Source organism: Teleopsis dalmanni, chromosome 1, assembly GCF_002237135.1.
Source record: "Teleopsis dalmanni isolate 2A chromosome 1, ASM223713v2, whole genome shotgun sequence".
Lineage (NCBI taxonomy): Eukaryota > Metazoa > Arthropoda > Insecta > Diptera > Diopsidae > Teleopsis > Teleopsis dalmanni.
The window spans coordinates 111,438,347-111,451,843 of NC_051846.1; positions in this window are offsets into that span (position 1 = coordinate 111,438,347).

The following is a 13,497-nucleotide window of genomic DNA, read 5'->3' on the forward strand; positions in this document are numbered from 1 at the left end:
TACAGACGCCATAACCTTGCCAGCCAACTGCTGCGTCTTTGGTCGCTTTGGGCGGCTTTCACCGGCTGCATGCCACTCAGCAGACTGCCGATTTGACTCTGGAGTGAAATGGTGGATCCATGTTTCATCCATCGTGATGTACCGAGGCAAAAACTCCGACTTATTGCGCGTAAACATGTCCAAACAGCTCTTTGAATCATCGATTCGTTGTTTGTTTTTGCTCCGGTGTGAGCAAACGTGGCACCCATTTGGAAAACACCTTTTTCATACCCAAATGTTCGTGTATTATGGTGTGTACACTGCCTGCTGATATCTGTAGAATGTCAGCAATCTCCCTCTCTTTCACTTTACGGTCGGACATAATGATTTTCAGTGTTTTTTCAACGTTTTCCGGAATAACAGCGTCATTTGGCCGTCCAGTAGATGGAATGTCATCGGTGTCTGTACGACCACGTTTGAATTCGACATACCAATAACAAATGCTTCCTTTTGATGGAGCAGAGTCCGAATAATGTTTTTCAAGCCATTCCTGGCATTGAACAGTATTTTTTTTCATTAAAAAACAATGATAAATCTGCACGCGGAATTGCTTTGAATTCATTTTTTTTTTGAAAACTTGGAAGTAGCGTCACTTAAAGCACTATAACTTGTAAACAAATGGTCGGATTAACATATGATTTTGACAGTAAGCCTAAAAAGGTTGCCACTTTCGAAAAAAAATATTTATTTAGTATAAGTGCCGCCATCTATGTGTCAGTCACACACATTATTGAACAAAGTGTTATTATAATATTAACATTTTAACAAACAAAATAAGATTTAATTCTAAACAAGATCAGTTTTGCGAAACTTAAGAAATCAGAAATTTAAAAATAAAATAAAAAAACCACAAAAAAATAAGTAAAATAAATAATTATGTTTCCAATAAAAACAAAAACATTTATATTAATATTTAACCTTAAAGAAATTTTCAAAGAACATTATTTTTTAATGAAACAAAAGTACTTCAATAAGTAAAATTTACTATTCTACTATTTTATTAATTTTCTTGATGTTTTTTTTTAATAAATGAAGCATAATGATATGCTTTCAATTAATTAAAATTTAGAAAAGAGGTAGAATGCTATTTCCTAAGGAAAAGTTGTTCACAAGTAACACTTATTTGATCGAAACGCTATAAAAAAAAGCTATCAGGTAAATCCACCAAATCAATAAAAATTGCTTTGAAATATAATTGATAATTATCAATTGAATTTGTTTAGTGTTATTCTTTAAAAATGTTGTTCATTATTGAAAATAAAGATATTAATTGAAAGTTTCCAAATTCAGTAATACTGTTACATTTCTCAGCAGTTTAGTGAAAAAATTAAGAAATATCAATTTTGGACTACTTCAAAAAATTTTATTTAACAGAAAGTTATATATGTATATGGAAATAAAATTCTGTACATAGTAAGGTTAATTCAGAATTTAAATCTAATTGTTTCTTAAATAATTATAAGTACTGACAAAATATTAACTATTAAATGCGACAAAAATATTTATGTTTGTTTTTTTTGATATCATCTGTTTTCGTATTATTTTTTAAATTAAGCAGAGTCAAAGCTTTGAGTGATGAAATATTTACGGAAGATAATATTAAACAAATTAAAAAAATACTGAACAATAATAACTACGCCAAATATTTCATTGACAAAATATTATTTTCAAATAAACATACACAATTAGTTAGAAACACAACAATACGAAACTGTTCAAAGAAGAACAAATAATTGACGTTATATTATATAATTTTAAAACAACCAATGTCTTTTTCTCTAAGCTGAAAGATCCAGAGAAAAAAGAAAATTTATCAAATCTAATATATAAGATTAATTGCAATGATTGCAATAAATCTTATATAGGAATGACAAAACAAAAATTATCAAAAAGGTTGAGTGAACATTAAATTTATAAAACTATGACAACTATGCAAGTTGTACTAAAGTTCTTTTGACATAACAAAATAGATTATATTTTTCCATTTTCTTACTTTTGTTTCTAAGTTTTATTATTGTCTGATCACTTAACATATGTGATGTTAAAAATAAAAATAATTATTGTGCATTATGTGTAATTTAAAAAAAATTTTTTGTAATTTTTTTTTTGTATAATTATTACAGCACTGAGGATGTTCTAAAATAAAGGACGAAATATCTGCTTCAAATTTCTAAATAAAAGCGTTTAATTGTGGTTTGTCTGATAGCTGAAAAAATTTTTAATTTAATTTAAAAAATAAAATATTTATTATAGCAACATCAATTTATTTTTTTATTCGATTTGAGTTTAATTACAGCTTAAATTTAACAAAATTCTTAAAATAAATTAATATCTCAATTTCTTATCAAAAAATATTTTATTTTAATTATTTATTTTTTTATTAATTCTATATCTATTTTATGGCCCTAGCAAAACTCACCAAACAAATACTTTAAGATCACTTTCAAAATTTGCATTTAAAAATGTTACATCGAAATACGTTTACATTATAAATACTTAAAAAACTAATTATTTTAAATAGTACATGTTAATTCATGCAATTTATAATATACGTTACGATTCCAACGAACGTAAATATCAATCCTCTTAAAAGTTGCAGCAAAATAATATTTACCATTTCAAACAAAATTGTGAAATTTAAGTTATTTGTGTGCAATCGTAATATTTTTTTGTTTTGGCTATCGAACCTGGGGGAAAAATCTTCCAAAGATACAAATGGCCCGTACTATTTGCATGCCCGATTCATGCATAACCCAATTGAGTCATACATGCCTACGGACTAAAAAGTCCCCTGAATTCTTAGCTCAAACTCCTGTAAATCCCTGCAGTACGACCAATTAAAGTATTCCTTCACAGGGCAGGTTAGAAGAGCACTTAGTGTGCTTTCACTCTGATTGTGTACTAAGTATTTCGTCCACTCTAACAGTGTTAATTGTTCTAGATATGATGCTCTTGTAGAGGCTCCAGTCTTCAATGCTTGCCAACATCTGCATTAGTACAGTAGGAGGGCTGGCTTCCTCAATTATAGTCTCTAGATTTTGTCTAGTATCTACGAATCTTATACAATCTCTAATTATATGGTCGGGGCTCTCAATTTTATTTGGACAAAACTGGCAGTATGGATTAATTGCAAGCCTGAACCAGTATAAGTATTCACGGAAGCAACCATGCCCCGTAAGAAACTGCGTTAATTGAAATCCCAAGTCTCCAAATTCTCGGTTAATACAAACTTTTATATTTGGAATTAACGAATGCGTCCATCTTGATTTTTGGGAATGGTCCCACCTATGTTACCATTCATTAAGATATTTGTCTTTTATTTCTAGATAAGTATGTGACAGAGATTGCTGAGTTTCATTCATTCGTAGACGAGAACGCAGGAAGAAGCTGTCTTTGGCCAAGAGCGCTTCAAGGTCTATTGACATACGTCCTGCCAATACTCCCGCAGCATCATCCGATACTGTACGGTAAGCACGGCAGATGCGTAGGTTTGCCAATCTATGTGCGCTTTTCATTACGCGTGAATACGACTTTATGGTTGTAGCATGCGTCCACACAGGAGCAGCATATAGCATCACCGACTTGGAAACGGATGCTAAAAGAACTCTAGCTGTGTCCTTGGGGCCTCCTATATTTGGCATTAACCGGGCCAATGTTTTGCAAACACGTGAGTCTTTGTCTCCCGATTGCTTTAGGTGAGTTTTGAAATTCAACCTACTATCAACGGTAACACCAAGATACGTAAGTTGGGGGCTAGATTGTATATCTACGCCACCCACTTTAAACCAATCGTAACATTAGAAAAGCACACTCGTGTGCACAGAGAATTTTTTGTCGCACAGTGCGATGTGCGAAGAGAATTTTATTTCGCAAAGTGAGGTGCCAGTATTAAATTCAGTCGCACAGCACAAATGTTTTTTTTTTTTTTTTTAAGCTATACGAGCTAAGGGATGTGGAATCTTCAAAAGATACTGGTAGCCCGTACTACCAGCATGCACGATTCGCAACCAAGACTTACTCTTTTGCTTGGTATTTGCGCCTACGTACTAAACCTCATCCTAACACCGTGTCTCTTCTAACCATAAATCCCTCCGGAACCACTTTTAAGCATTACTTCGGAGGGTGGTGATTCAGCGATTGCTGTCATCTCTTACTGCTCTTCTAGTTCTCTCTGCTGCTCTCTGTTCTTCTGTGATTTCTTTCGCAAAAATACACACCAGGTTCCAGATTTCTGTTGACTTTAACATCAGTTGGATGATGTTATCAGGTGTGACCTGCTCTCTGGTTGCTCTTGCCAAGGAGCTGCGGTGGCTCTCATATCTCGGGCAATCAAAGAACACATGTTCCACCGTTTCTTTTGTATATGGACATGCTGGGCACGCGTCGTCTTCGTCATGTTTGAACTTAAAAAGATATGCTCTGAAGCAGCCGTGTCCAGTTAACATCTGGGTTAGGTAGTAGTTCACCTGCCCATGCTTTCTGTTGGTCCAATCACTTATCTTCGGAATGAGCCTATGCGTCCATCTTCCTTTTGTGGATATATCCCAACTCTGTTGCCACTTATTCAATGCTTCTTCATTGAGCTGATTGAAGTTTGTAACCCCAATTCTTTTTGCTACATGCTTTTCCTTTTCAATTTCTGCTTCCTGCTGTAATGGCATCATTCCGGCAATAACCATGGCCGCGTCAGTAGATACTGTACGGAATGCGGAAACAACTCTGAGAGCGCATCTTCTGTAGGCTGCGTCTACTCCTGATCTGTACGTCTTTTTATTCATTGCTTCTGCCCATATGGGAGCCGCATATATAGCAATAGACTTAACTACATTTGTGAGTAACTGCTTCTTCTGTTGTCTAGGTCCACCTATATTGGGCATTATTCGCGATAGTGCACACGTTGTTTTCGCACATTTTGCAGCAACATATCGTAGACGCTCTTTGAAGGTGAGTCTATTGTCGATCATTACTCCAAGATACTTGATTGCTTGTTTTGATGTGACTCGCTCATTGCCAACAGTTATTGTAATGTACTCAATCTTTTTCCTGCTGCTTACAAGAAGGACTTCAGTTTTATGATCAGCAAGTTTGAGCCCTACACTTGTGATCCAGCTTCTTACCATAGCGACCGCATCGTTGCATGTTTATTGTATCTTTTCTATATGTTTCCCTTTAACCACCAGCGCGATGTCATCAGCAAATCCAATTATTTCTGCGCCTTCTGGGAGCTCAAGTCTCAGCACATCGTCATACATAATGTTCCACAATATTGGACCCAGTACCGAGCCCTGTGGTACCCCTGCTGTTACTTGGTATGACTTTGTGCCTCTGTCTGTGTAATACAAAAGCACTCTCTCTTTAAAATAGTCAACGATTAATTCTACTAGGTACTTTGGAACGTCTTTCACTTGAAGTGCTGCTAGAACAGTGTCCCAGTCCGCTGAGTTAAATGCGTTTTTAACGTCTAATGTAATGATGACACAGTATTCTTTGTCTCCTTCGAGCCAACGGTCTCCTTTAATGGCATCTTTTGCTATGGCTATGACTGCTTCCACGGCCTCTATTGTGGAGCGTGCCTTCCGAAAACCAAATTGTCTATCTGATAAACCATTGCCATTCAGGGCTTCTTCTAGTCTTCGGCTAATTATCTTTTCCAAAAGTTTACCGGCCGTATCAATCATACATAGCGGGCGGTAGCCTGATGCATCTTGTACGTTATTGCCCTTTGGTATAAGCACCAACCTTTGTATTTTCCATATCTGGGGGAATGTTCTCTCCTTTATACATGCGTTGAACACTTCCCTGAATGAATCAACGTTGATTTCTGTGGCCATCTTTAGTGCCAGATTTGGTATTCCATCTACTCCAGGTGCTTTGGTTAGTTTCAAACCTTTGCATACTACTTCCAATTCTTGCCTGCTAACCTCAGGTATTTCATTCTGTGGCTCACTATCTTGTACTGTATAGGTTATATCAGCTCTCTGCGGGAAGAGACCTTCAACTATTGCTTGTAGCTTAACTGCGTCTGTTGTAACTGGTGGACGGTAGCTATATAATTTTTTCATAACGACTTTATATCCTAGTCCCCAGGGGTTATTATCGACCTCCTCACACATTTCCTTGAAGCATCTTGCCTTGCTATTCGATATCGCCTTTTTTAGTTCAGTTCTCGATGTTTTATAGGCTTCTTGGTGCGCTATAAAATTTTCGCGACCCCTTGCTCTTTGACATAGTCGTCGCGCGTGTTTGCATTTTCTTCTCAGATCGGAAATTTGGTCAGTCCACCAATACACATGTTGTCTGCCATTCTGCCGGCCTTTCTTTGCCATAGATGCGTTACATGAATTTGTTATGCAGCGCATCAGTTGTATTGCTTTATCATTCGCACTGCCAGTTAGGTGGATGTCGTCCATTGAGAGCTTAAAGGCTTCTTTGTCCAAAGTTAACTCCTTCCATAGCGGATTTGGAGTGGCTACCGCAGGAATGGTTCTTGCTGAGCGGTCATGTATTTCGAATATGATAGCTTGGTGGTCACTATGTGTGTAGATATCTGACACTTGCCACTCAGTTGAATTAGCTAGTGGATCGCTGATAAATGTCAAATCAATCTTAGAGCTTCTACCGTTCCTTGTGAATGTATCCTTTTGGCCGCAGTTCAGTAATACTACATCCAGTGTGGCCAATGCTTCTAGTAGGCACTCTCCCCTGGGGTTTGTCAATGTTGAGCCCCATTCAATGGCCCAGGCATTGAAGTCACCGGCAATCACTATCGGCTTCATATTTTTAGCGTCGCTAACAATATTGTCCAGTCTTTGTTTGTATTCTTCGATTGATAGACTGGGGGGTAAATAACAGCTGAAAAACGTTATTCCATTCACTGTACTTTTTACGTATGCTTCCCCTCCGTCAAAGACCTTCTCTAGTGGGAATTTACCACACGTCCATATCGATGCCTTGTTGCACTTGCTGGTAGCCCAGCAGTGATTGTCTAGTGTACTATAATGTTCGCTCATTATAGCTAGATCTATTTTTAATTCGCGTACAGTCTGCTTTAACAGATCCTGTGCCGCTTCACAGTGGTTTAAGTTCAGCTGTAAAACTTTCATCTTTTTTTATTTAGTATCCTCCGACGGGCAGTCAAGTAGTGGGGACATTTAGGTCCTCCCGTAATATGGTTAGCGTCAATATTTGTGTCAGTTCTACAAAGTAGGCAGTGAGGGGCACCTTGACACGCTTTAGCAAGGTGGTCCTCTCCACCACACTTGTAGCAGTGTTTTGACCAGTCTTTGGAGCTCTGACAGTTCCTTGCCACATGTCCAAAACCGAAGCATTTGTAACATCTCCTGGGGGTAACTTTTTGGAGTAATCGGCACACGGTCCATCCAACTCGTAGTTTGCCCACCTCCTCAGCTTTACCGGCCTGCTTCTTTGGTATTACAATTATAGCCGTTCTGGTACCTCCAGGGGCATTTCTTATTGTTTTGATCGCCGAGGGATGTATTTCGCCTATTTGGTTTTTCCATGCATCAATTATTTCCTCTTCTGTGGTTATTTCGTCAAGGTATCGTAGTTCAAAGGTAGCTTCCTCCGTTAGCGTTTTGACCTCTATTTCCTCAGGTAGTATACTTTTGATGTGGTCTTGGTGGACACTTGTTATTGTTTCTGCTGATCTTTTGAATTCAAGCAGAAGTTCCCCTTTTTGTGTTTTCCTGATAGAGTGAACATCATTACCGACTGCTTTAAGCTCTGGAGCTCCTTTTACTTTCCGGAGTATGTCCGCAAAGGAAAGTTTCTCAGACGGTTTAATGATCACTACATCCGGTCGAGGTGGTTTCACGCGTTTTTTTGTTTGTACAACCCAAGCGTGTCGTTTGTTGTTGTCTTCAATTGGTGCTTGAGGTACATCAGCATTGCCGTTCGTCCCGGCCACCGTATCTAAGTTGCTTTCCAATGCTTTCCTTGGCTCCTTAGACTTATTATTATTTGCCCCCACGGGTCGATTTGTTTTCGTCTTCTTAGGCGGTGTCTTCCTACTTTTTTCGATTTCTTCTCTTAACCGTTTAGATATAACTGGTGTTTGCTGCGGCTGAATTGTTTGGGTACCTCTATCGTTGGTTTTAGCAGTGATAGTTTTATTTGGTGTCTCTTCGGTAGTTCTTTTATAGAGCGATGATATCAATGCAACAAGATCACGCATTGCTTGGTGGATGGACCTTCTTCCTCCACCCATCATCTCATTTAGCTCGGATATTTTGTCCCCGAGTTTAACGAACGCTTCCCTTTTCACTTTTGGAACACTGTTCCCATTAAGCTCCGGAGGGGATGAGCGAGCTCTCTCGTTATTTTGCCTCTCTTGTGATAGCACAGGTGAGTGTGTTAGTCTCGGCGCCCTCATAAAGGGGTTTTGGCTGGGACTGACTATCCGTGACTCCTTTGCACTTTCGGTGCCGGCTGGAGTATTAACGCCAGAGTGTATTGGTGTTTTTGTGGTTTTTGTGGTTGTGAACATTTTTCTTTGCAATTGGGTCCCAACTTAAAGCCGTTATCTTGGTTTCGTTGTGTAGTTACCCTTATTATGGTTCCATGATTATCTTTGCAATGCAGGGAGGTCATGCGAGGGTTGACACATAGCCTTATGAGCGCATGTGTTCAGAGCCAAACCGGGAGCTAAGCAGAAGATATTCTTAACTGCCCCTACACCCCAACTTAACAGGACGAATCCAAGATCGTTCTTTAAGGCTTGCCAGGTTTTAACGGGACGGAGACAGATGAAGCATTAGCCTGAAAGCCGTCTGGACCAGATTTCACTCTAGCCCATATTGGTAACAGAATACATCATCCACCAGCCCAAGTCATCATATCCCATCGTTTGCTCCAGTATACCATAATCAGAATCTTACTGGTATCGATCCTGATGCCTTTTCTTATAGGCTTTCTCCATTATCATCTCATCATGTCCAATCGTTTGCTGTTGTCCAGTATGCCGTAATCAGAATCTTACTGGTATCGATCCTGATGCCTTTTCTTATAGGCTTCCTCCATTATCATTTCTCATATGTGAATTGTGATGCGACAGTCGTCCCTAACATGATATACAGACGCTGCGCATTTCCGACTCCCTCGTTGGCGCATCAATTGCTCTCACATTGGAAGCAGACATTGTGCGCTTACGTGTCCCTCGATGCCATCCCGGGATGGTGGACGCTTAGTTAGAGCCGGCGTCTACTCGGCTCAGCTTAGGGGCTTCTCAGGGTTTCTGTGACCTTTTAAGCCACACCCTCCGACGCCTAGCTGGATTTTAGTCGCCTCTTACGACAGGCATGCCTTACCGCGAGAATATTCTAACCCCTATCCCGCAGGGGTAGGGCACATCTGATTGTGCACAAATGTGTGTACACGAAGCTGTGTGCACAATCACCGCGCTGTGCGATGTGAAATTTAAAATAGTACATAAAATCTGTGTGCGTGCAATTTTTTTCTTAACACCACAAATGTGCGTGTGCATATTTTAAAAAGAACTTCCACTCGCACAGTGCGGTGTGCGAATGTGCACCACATTCCGAACTATGGTTTTTAGCCACGCTTGAAAGGTGCATCTATTATTTGTTTTTTTCTGAATTTCAAACACCTTTTTTAGTCTATGGAACGACATTTTTGGAACTCAAGTATTGTTTTGTTCTTATTATTCACTATTTCACACACATTATGTATATCTTTTAAATTTTCCTGGTTTTCCATTCGAAAAGAATTATTTTTCATAATAGAAAATTCACAATCTTGCCGCGTCGTTGCGAATACGAAATTAATGTGTTACAAAAAAAAAACATTGAAAACGCATTCCCAATACCTTTACACTTGCAATACCAAAAGTTAATGACTATGCTAGGTAGCTCGTCTGTGATAATTTGTTCAAAAGCAGCTGTTTTCTTTCTAGCAATTAAAGCGCGAGATTTAATTTTGTGTTAATTTGTATTAATTGTATTAATCTGTAGTGTGTATATGCTTTGGCTTATTTGCTGACCGCGCTATTTGTTAATATTTTCCATTCTCATGCTAAATTGTAAAAATTTATGCAAAAAGAATACGATATCTTGTTTTTTAACTTAAGAAACCTTGACCGTCTTGCGCGAGGCATAAATGCTGAGCTTGCAAGTCTCGCTATGTGCACACTATCGTCCAAGTAAGTTTAAGAATAGAAGATATAAATAAAGTCAGTATCGACAAGTAACTCAAAAGCAACGGAGTTTTATTTTATTATAAAGTCAACACAACAACCCATTAAATATTTATTAATCATATATATGTTTTAATTAAATACCCATTAGGTCTTCCACAGTTTAAATATAACTGTTAAGTCTGAAGTTATTTATTTTATTTGTATTATAAATAAACTATTTATTTAAACTATTTATTTATTTTTATTTAATAAACTATTTACATTAGGCCTTTTCGGTGTCTCGCAAATATGGCAAAAAACAGTAAGTTGCTGATCTATACGCAAATGTACGCAAAACAACTACACTATTTTCTCCATCTACACCAGCAGGCCGATCCTCTAATCCCTATCGCTAAAACTCCAATCTCTTCGCTAAGATTCTTAAATAAGCAATGCGTTTATTTTAGGAGAATAAGCGGTCGTGCGATTCTGCTAAAACAATCTCTTCGCTGAATTTATCCGGCGATGTGGATAATGCTGAAATGCATTGAAATGTCAAAATAAAAACAAAAATTGTAAACAAATATCAGCTGTTGAAATTATAATTTAAATTTGAAATTTAAAAGCAGATACTACAGCAAAAAAGTATTTAGCCATTGTGAAATTTAAATTGAAATTAAATTAATATGACATTGGTGTGTGGATTAATTAAATAATGGATTATTTAATAAGAAAGAGATTTTTTTACCTGGTGATATTAAAGATTCACGGAATCATTTACGTTTCAAAAGAAAATGTTTGCGAAATTCTATAGACCCCTTCGCTATATTTGATGAGCGTTTTATTGAAATATTTCATTTTCAAAATATTTATGTGAGCTTTTCTTGGCGGAAATAACTTCGTACATAGTACCGAGAAGTCGATCAGATGGAATTTCGAGGGACATACGTGTACTTGTTGCTTTACGCTTTTTTGTTCAAGGTAAGATGATGTTAAATAATTGCAAAAAAACAGTGACGATTGCTCTAAGGTGCGGAGGTGTGCGATGAACACCCTAACATAATTTGCAAAATGTCAAATAACATAAGTATATAAATTTATTAAGTATCTTCACATCAACAATTATTATTATTTACAACATTTCCATATACATATATATTTTTAAAGTTTTAGCAAAAACAATTAAATATAATTGTCTATGAAAACTCAATCAATTTGCTTCTGTTAGCCGCTATACTTGTTAGTTGTGCTCATATATTTGCAGCTCAAATCACAGAACATTTCTATTTTATTTCGTCTCTCCCCTTTGTGTGCAAAGAAGTTGGCCGCACATTCATACGTTGCATATGAACAAAATAATGTGCGTGTACTCCCGTTCATAAAATCAGAAATAGAGATTTATATAGTGGGAATTGTATGAGAGTAATTTTCTGTTCTACTCGAATATCAACTGCACGCATACGAATCCAACATGATGATTTACCAAAGTGGTTGCATGAGCGGCTGAAGTTTGCAGCTCATATCACCATACATTTCTATCACATTTCGTCTCTCCCCTTTTAACAGTATCACCCACGAATTTCTGTAGCTTACTGTGCGGGGTACTTGTCCGCAAATTTATACGTTGCGAGTGGGTTCGATCTTGTTTGATCACTGCATAAACATGTATGTTTCCAAGTACAAACTGTTTTGTTTGAAAAAAGTTGGTTTGATGTTACGAGAATTATTTGAAAAATTTTGTTTCTTCCATATTGATATAATATTAAACTTATATATAAATTATTAATTTAATTTGTTTAATATGTTATTTGGTTAATGAATTGTTAATATAATATTGCGAATATATTGTTGCCTAATATAATATGGTTATTATTAATAAAAGATCTCATATATTTTAATTTAAGTGGTACATGTAAAAACAACATTAAAGAAGGGCCGCACACCCTTCCAGATAGGGCACGCGTCGTCACTGCAAAAAAAGTGAATCCATTGTTTTAATTTATAGGATGTTATCAGCGTTCTGTGGGCCAAAGCTTTTTATTAAATGTTTCTTGGTTTTGTATTTAATACGGCGTTTATATTGGCCGAAAATGGCTCATTTTGAATGAGCCATTTGAAAGTGTTTACATTCGTTCTATTTCATTTGTTCTCATTTCAACAGCTGATTTTTCAACTTGCATGTTGATTTGAGTTTTGGTCTGTGCCAAAAAAATGTTGCATGAAGGTTAAATATGCCTTCAAACCTTACATTAGAAACTTAAAATATATTTTAAACTTCGATTAATTACTTTTTGGGAAGTAAAAGTTCTAAAAAACAGTGCATCGTTTTCAAGAAAATGCAACCACCAAACATTTGTTTGCCTTTTTTTGTAAATATGTTAAAAACAGCTTTTTCAAACTGTCAAAATGCCATGAAGAGCTTTCATTTAGGGTATGTTCAATGGATTCCTTTGCATTTGGAACGTATGTAGAATGCATTCGAACGTCATTCATACAGAATGTGAGAAAATTGCTCATTTTTGTGCTTGAAATTTTATATGCAAGAATGAGCCATTCGATACTCATTTTCGATTTTTGACCAAAATGAGCCATTTTCGGCCAATGTAAACGCCGTATAAGTCTACGAATTCCATTATAAATATTTGAAAATTAAATAATAAATAAAATATATTAAATAATATATGTGTAAATAGGTACATAATTATTTATTTTTTTCACTGTTTAATATGCAATTCATTTATTTTTGGTACAATTTCAAAAATTATAGATGAAATATGAAAAAAAAAATACATTTGTTTACACTTGCTGAATACCAAACACACTCTCACTATATTACTGCCACAAAATTTTTGTAATATTAATAGTTATTTTTTTTTACATTTTAACTTTAAATGCAAGTTTATTTCTATCGCAATAAATTAATTAATAAATAAATATGAATATTATACTAAATAACGTACAAATTAATTGCTAAATTTTTTTAAAAAATAATATTTTCATTTTTAGCGACAGTAAAAACCTAACCGCCAAAAATAATCAAATTAGGAGAAATTTTGGTCGTTTTTAACGATATTTAGCGATTGCCAATTTAGCAGAGTACGAAATTTGGAGATTTAGCGATTTATCCGGAGAAATCAGCTGTTTTTGAAAGTTGAGAAAGTTAGCGAATAGAAATGAAGCGTAACGAGTTAGCAGAATCGCAAAAGTCGCTAAAATGCATTTAAAGAATTTTGGAGTTTTAGCGATAGCGATTAGTGGAATCGGCCTGCAGTAGTTGTATACTGTGAACTAGTGTAAATCTTTAT